The following is a 7,337-nucleotide window of genomic DNA, read 5'->3' as shown; positions in this document are numbered from 1 at the left end:
TAGATACCCCCTTTCTACATCACCGTCGGATATCCATCCATCTAGCAGCGGCATACAAAGCCTCCTTCTCAACCTGAAGGTAAATGCCCGTTGCACAACTAACAGGTCAAGAGGAGGCGCACCTAACAACACCTGCAACGCATCCGTACTCACTGTACGGCATACAGGCAAACAGGCAAGCAACATAATGCGCTGGCACGCCATCAGATGACGTTTGCCAACCGACTTTAAAGCCCATTCGTACCATATAGCGGCACCATAAGTGGCACAGGCCACAAATAGGCCCCGATATACGGTACGAACCGCACGCCGGCTAAGACCCCAGTCAAATCTGACAACGCGACGCACTTGCCCAACGATTGCCTGCAGCCGCTCCCTCAACGAAACTAAGTGTGGAGTAAAACACATCCTTTCACTCATAGTTACCCCCAGGTATTTGACTTGCGTCACATACCTAATACCTACCCCATTCAAACGTACAATCGGTGGACGACTCGGGGACAATCTGCCCTTAAGCAGCATTGTCACCGTTTTGTCCATCGATATGTCCACTCCCACATCTACCCCCCAATTGTGGGTAAATGTAAGGAGCTGCCCCCCCACTCGCTCTAGTTCCTCACGCGAACGACCCTCAACCAAAATGAGAAGGTCGTCCGCATACGCACAGTGTTTACAGAGTGGCTCTAACTGCCGAAGCAGGGAGTCCATCATGAGGTTCCAAATGAAGGGACCACAGACGGATCCCTGCGGACAGCCTCGCTCCACCCCAATCTCCACACTCCCGCCCACTCCTACCATGGATGCTTTTCTGTCCGAAAAATAACTCCGCCATAGAGTAATTTCCGGACAGCCAAGCTCCTCTAGCCGTTGAAGCACACGATCCCAGCGCAAGTAATCAAACGCCCCCTTAAAGTCAATAAATATGCCAAGGACATATTTATTGACGTTTTCCCTAACTACACTCTGAACATACAACCACGCATCCTCTATACCACGTCTTTTCCTAAACCCATACTGCCTATCCGACCTAACACCCCGAGTTAGCTCCTGAAGCCGCTCAACCATAACCCTTTCCAGCACTTTTCCAAGCACCGGAAGGAGGCTGATACCACGATAAGATCGAGGATCGCTCCTGATCTTATCGGGCGACTTCAAGAGTGCAACGACCCTAGCAATTTTCCACTCGCGTGGAAAATATCCCTCCCATATGCATTTATCATAAATGGCCTCCAAATATTCCGGAATGAACTTCCACAAGCATTTGCACATCTCTCCGTTCAAACCATCGAAACCTGGAGACCTTTTAGACCTGACCAGGCCAAATGCATAATCCAACTCCTCAGCTTCTATTGGAGGGACAGGCACCTCTTGTGCAGGAGGAACCTGAACCTCAGCCCTGGGAAAAAACTCGCCTAACAGAACATTGGCACACTCTCTCCACGTCGATAATACAGTATCACCTACGCGAAGAGAGCTAGCCATCTCATTTCGACGACCCCGACAGATCCTAAAGACCTGTCCCCAAGGGTCGTCCCTATTTTCCCCCACAAACCTCCTCCACTCTTCCTCCTTGACTCTCACAAGCATTTTCTTATACTCTCTCATCCCTACACTAAATTGATACTTGAGCTGGGACAGATTCTCCGAATTGGTCCGCCTGCCGCGTTGAAACAACCGCCTCAAGCGCCGGACAGACCTCCTCTTCGAGTTCAACTCGCTAGTCCACCATTTCACACCTTTCATTCTCACAGCCCTAGCTTTCCTAAACACTGAGTCATTCACTCCCCAGACACATTCCGATAGACGAGCAATTTGCTCGTCAACCCCCAACTCCTCAAACTCACTAAGCGGTATATCCAATACCGCTTCCCTAACAGTGTGTCCATATCGGTTCCAGTCAGCACACGAGGTACGCCATCGCCTCAATGGACTCCCCCCTTCTAACTGCGGGGTACGGGGAGTAACCATAATTTGTATTAAATTATGGTCACTAATTCCCCAACCCCCCCTAACACTCCATTTACACTCGAACCTACCCGCTGCTGCGTCATTCATGAGCGTCACGTCAATGTCACTCACACCTCTAGGCCCCTCAAACGTATACCATACGCTTGGTTCGTTTGCTACAAGAAGGTTATTCGCCACAACCCACTCGCTCATAACCTCACCCCGAGTGTGGCTCCGATATCCAGCAGTATGCCTGGATACCTTGCTGAACCACATCGGGGAGGTAGCATTCGCGTCAAGACACACGATGGCAGGAATGCTACTCTCAAGTAGTAGCACCGCATCAATGTATCTTAAGTAGGGCTCTAGAGGCTCGTCAGACTTGCAGTACAAGCTGACGACATTCATTCTGCCGAATTCCCCCTCGACACACACACATACTCCCCACTGTGATGAGTCAACTACTACACAAGAGTAGCTTGGCTCACACACAGCTACTGCGGCCTTGACTCCAAGGTCCGTAAAGACCCTGAAGCCCCCAGGAAGGCCTCTCACCACCCCATTGGTGGAGTATGGTTCCTGGAGCAAAGCAATGCCGCAGCCCCCCTCCGACATACACGCCCCCAATTCACACATCACGGCATATGACCCCTGACAGTTCAGTTGATATAGTTCAACCATCAATGTCTAGCGTTCGCACGGGCAACAATGGCACAGTACACCGGGCAGACAGTGGACATCATTAGATGTCCGGCTGGCTTGCCCTTAAACGCACAGTTGCGACAATGCGGGGCATTGCCACAACCTGCACTCCTGTGTCCTTCTTGCCCGCACCTACGGCAGACATCCTTCTTGGCTCTGCATTCTGCCACCCTGTGATCAAACCCCATGCATCGGAAGCAGCCGGGCGTCAGTTGGTCTGGCCGTACCCGGAAGGAAAACCACTTTATGTAGCAACGACCTGCTTCCAGGAGGGCGGACATTAGCATGTCCGTTCCCTCAAGGACAACATTCGTCACCCCATCGGGGCTGACCTTCCAAGGACGGCTGATCATCCTCACGTCCTTCTCACGGCACCCAGGGCTGAACTCCTTGAGGTTCAACCGGAACAACTCTCCCATGAAATCCTCAGGGGAGATCTCCGTGTGAACCCCCTGGACCACAACCCTAGGCCCCAGCTTCCGACGTATGCTCACATCGAGCCCCACTTCGGAAAACTTGGCATTTTTTGCCAAGTTATCCCTCTCGGCAACGGATGGGGTGCGAATAATCGCACCTCCATCCTTCAACGGGCGCACCTCGTGCACCCTAACCCCCATGGAAGGCCCAACCTCCTTTACAACTTTCTTGATCACCTCCTTGGAAGTAGTGGGGGTTTTACCCCTCACTACGACCGACCAGGTCTCAACTGGCTTGGGCACCGGCAACGCAGGCAACACAGGCGCAGGCGCCTGAGGTGCCGGCATCATCGCTGCACCAGCCAGCGCAGCTCCAGCCGTCCTCCGAGGTGCTTCCTCCCTGGTTGTCATGGTGGCTTCCAACCGCCCACGAAGATGGGCGATCTCCGCCACCATCTCAACAAAGAGCTCCTCAAACTCCAAGGAGTATCCAAGGAGATCCTTCGCTGTGCTCTTCGGGACGCCGTCCATGTCAATGACGGCTCCACTAAAGGCCGTCACAATGGACTTAAAGCGTCCCATAAATTCGCCCCCAACCTTCTTCTGTTCGGCACCCCCCCCGAACGCTCCCAAACCTTCCTGGGAAGCACGCAATCTCTTACAGAAATCTACCAAGTGCTTCCCAGCTGGACCTAATTTAGCCCCTGTCTTACTCCCCTTTTTCCCACTCCCAATTTTTCCACTTTCGGAAGCGCCATCGCTTCCACTCACCCCCGACTTACTGGAAGGCACCTTTTCAGGTACCTTTAAAACCTCCTTACCTGACTTCACCACCGGGACCGCTGCACCCCCAGCGGTCTTCTTCTTAATGCGAGGAGGAGACCGCAAAATCACCTCCTCCTCTCCGGACGTCGATTCGTCCATTGCCGACGATGGCACCGCCGAACCGCTTGGAAGAGGGGTGTTCGCCCTCTTCCGAATACCGTCTAGTTTGGGCATAGCCCAACGACCCTCACACGTAGGTAGCCGAATTCGCCGGATAAAGGCCTCCCAAGCAACAACAAAAAATTTGGTCCCTTTTGGGCAACGGCAACTACTGCACGGCAGGAGTGAATCCCGCACAGGCACGCACACAGCGGCTGCACCTATCGGCGAGCCAAAGCAAAGCGCGAGGGCGTAGCCCACAGCGCCAACCAAAGGTTTGGCAAAGGCCACCACCAATGCCTTGCCGGACAGAACACTGTTCCCCGAACAAGGACGGGTCGACCAAGGTGGAGCTAACGCCGAGCTCGACCGCAGGCAAAAACACAACACGCTTTGGTCGTAGCACCTGCACAAGGTATTCAACCTTGGCGCAGTACTGTACCCACGCACAAAAAGAGGACGCCCTTTTTACTGTTGCCAAATATGGCAATATAGCGGCACGACTACCTAGTGTACACGCACTCAACGAACCCACGCCGAAAAATAACAGCGCGACACTACACCGACGCCAAGGATTAACGGCACGCGCCAAAAACCACGCCGAAAAATAACGGCACGCGCAAAAAAACACCACGCCAAGAAATAACGGCACGCCCGCAAAAGTTGTAAACAACTTAATGGAAAAATTTCCAACGCTGTATCTAGCAGCACTCACACGAACGCACAATGTGTCAATAGTACGGAGTATGGTGGCACTCACTAGAGTGTCCAACAACACTACCGTACGGCACTCACTCACGCGTCCAATATATTCACTACGCTGTACGAAAACACGTACAGCCACGCAAAAAATTGGCGTCACTCAAAAGAAACCGTATCACGCACCGGTACTCACACACGAATGTAACCGCAAAAGGAAATCACAAAAATCGCAAATCACCGCTTAGCACACGACACGTCCGCACTATTCAACAGTCAGACTGAGAATCAGTAGATAGGGACAGTAGGAATCTCGTTAATCCATTCATGCGCGTCACTAATTAGATGACGAGGCATTTGGCTACCTTAAGAGAGTCATAGTTACTCCCGCCGTTTACCCGCGCTTACTTGAATTTCTTCACTTTGACATTCAGAGCACTGGGCAGAAATCACATTGTGTCAACACCCGTTAGGGCCATCACAATGCTTTGTTTTAATTAGACAGTCGGATTCCCCAAGTCCGTGCCAGTTCTGAATTGATTGTTAATTGATAATCGTTATAATTTAAAAGGAATATATATCGAATGATATAATTCCTTAAAAATTTTAGCAAGAAAGTTCCACAATTGGCTACGTAACTACTATCCGGGGAACAAGAATCGTAATTCTCTATTTACCCAGAACGAGTACATAAACCATGGTATTGCTTCCCAATCAAGCCCGACTATCTCAATCTTCAGAGCCAATCCTTATCCCGAAGTTACGGATCTAATTTGCCGACTTCCCTTACCTACATTATTCTATCGACTAGAGACTCTTCACCTTGGAGACCAGCTGCGGATATTGGTACGGCCTGTTGAGAAGTTTGCGTGACCCCACCATAAATTTTCAAGGTCCGAGGAGAAAATATCGACACAACAGTAAATGTCATGCTCTTCTAGTCCATCTACCATATCTCTCTTCGAAAGACTTCCATGGTAGTACGACTATAAAACAGAAAAGAAAACTCTTCCGATATCTCTCGACGGCTTCTTTATGGTCGTTCCTGTTGCCAGGATGAGCACAAGGCCCATTTTTAATAACAAACGGATACTCAACAGGTTACGGAATTGGAACCGTATTCCCTTTCGTTCAAAATAATTCAAGTATTTTAATTATTTTTAAATATATTTTTATTAATATTTTTTTTTATTAAAAACTTGAAAATTTTCGGCTTTCGCCTTGAACTTAGGACCGACTAACTCGTGATCAACCACTGTTCACACGAAACCCTTCTCCACTTCAGTCCTCCAAGGTCTCATTCGATTATTTGCTACTACCACCAAGATCTGTACCAATAGCGGCTCCATGCAGGCTTACGCCAAACACTTCTAAGCACACTATTGTACCCTCCTACTCACTAAAGTTTCAAAATTTATAAATCAATCGAAATTGTTTTATAAATCATCTACTTTAGCGGTAATGTATAGGTATACAACTTAAGCGCCATCCATTTTAAGGGCTAGTTGCTTCGGCAGGTGAGTTGTTACACACTCCTTAGCGGATTACGACTTCCATGTCCACCGTCCTGCTGTTTTAAGCAACCAACGCCTTTCATGGTATCTGCATGAGTTGTTAATTTAGGCACCGTAACATTACGTTTGGTTCATCCCACAGCGCCAGTTCTGCTTACCAAAAGTGGCCCACTGGGCACATTATATCATAACCTCAACCTTCATATCAAGAAAGGTGAGGTTCTTACCCATTTAAAGTTTGAGAATAGGTTAAAATCGTTTCGACCCTAAGGCCTCTAATCATTCGCTTTACCAGATAAGATTATTTTATATAATTTTTAAATGCACCAGCTATCCTGAGGGAAACTTCGGAGGGAACCAGCTACTAGATGGTTCGATTGGTCTTTCGCCCCTATACTCAATTCTGACAATCGATTTGCACGTCAGAACTGTTTCGGTCTTCCATCAGGGTTTCCCCTGACTTCAACCTGATCAAGTATAGTTCACCATCTTTCGGGTCACAGCATATATGCTCAAGGTACGCTCCAGTTAGAGGTATAAATAATAATAAATTATCATTATACATAACTATATGGAACGCCCCGGGATTGAATTAATTGACTATTTATTAAAAAATAGACTAAAAATTAATCCCATTATATTTAAGTTAAGTTAATTATGCCATTAAGTTTAATATAACTCAATGACTTGCACATATGTTAGACTCCTTGGTCCGTGTTTCAAGACGGGTCCCGAAGGTATCCTGAATCTTTCGCATTGTTAATCATATAAATGCATACAAATAAATATTAATATCATAGATATTAAATTTTTTGTAAAATTCAAAAAATGAATTTTAGCATTATATATAATAAAATCTATCAACACTTTATCAAATCATTAGTATTTATTTTATGTTAATATGCTTAAAAAGCAAATTAATTTAAATAAACTTAATATCACCAATGATCTTTTGATAAATACTTTATTATGTTAATAGATTACAATGTCCTTATATGAAAAAAATGCACATTATTTTTTTAATTATTTAATGATGAATTTTTCATAATGGATATTCAGGTTCATCGGGCTTAACCTCTAAGCAGTTTCACGTACTATTTAACTCTCTATTCAGAGTTCTTTTCAACTTTCCCTC

At 47.4% G+C, this 7,337-nt stretch overlaps 1 pseudogene; it reads right to left on the bottom strand.

The window, feature by feature from the left end:
* Nucleotides 1-4,927: 4,927 nt before the first annotated feature.
* Nucleotides 4,928-7,337, bottom strand: part of LOC129251804 (large subunit ribosomal RNA) — a 2,782-nt pseudogene continuing 372 nt past the window's right edge.

Source organism: Anastrepha obliqua, unplaced genomic scaffold (assembly GCF_027943255.1).
Source record: "Anastrepha obliqua isolate idAnaObli1 unplaced genomic scaffold, idAnaObli1_1.0 ptg000071l, whole genome shotgun sequence".
Taxonomy (NCBI): domain Eukaryota; kingdom Metazoa; phylum Arthropoda; class Insecta; order Diptera; family Tephritidae; genus Anastrepha; species Anastrepha obliqua.
The sequence above is the reverse complement of the archived record's forward strand: the minus strand, read 5'-3'. Positions and strand labels throughout refer to the sequence as shown.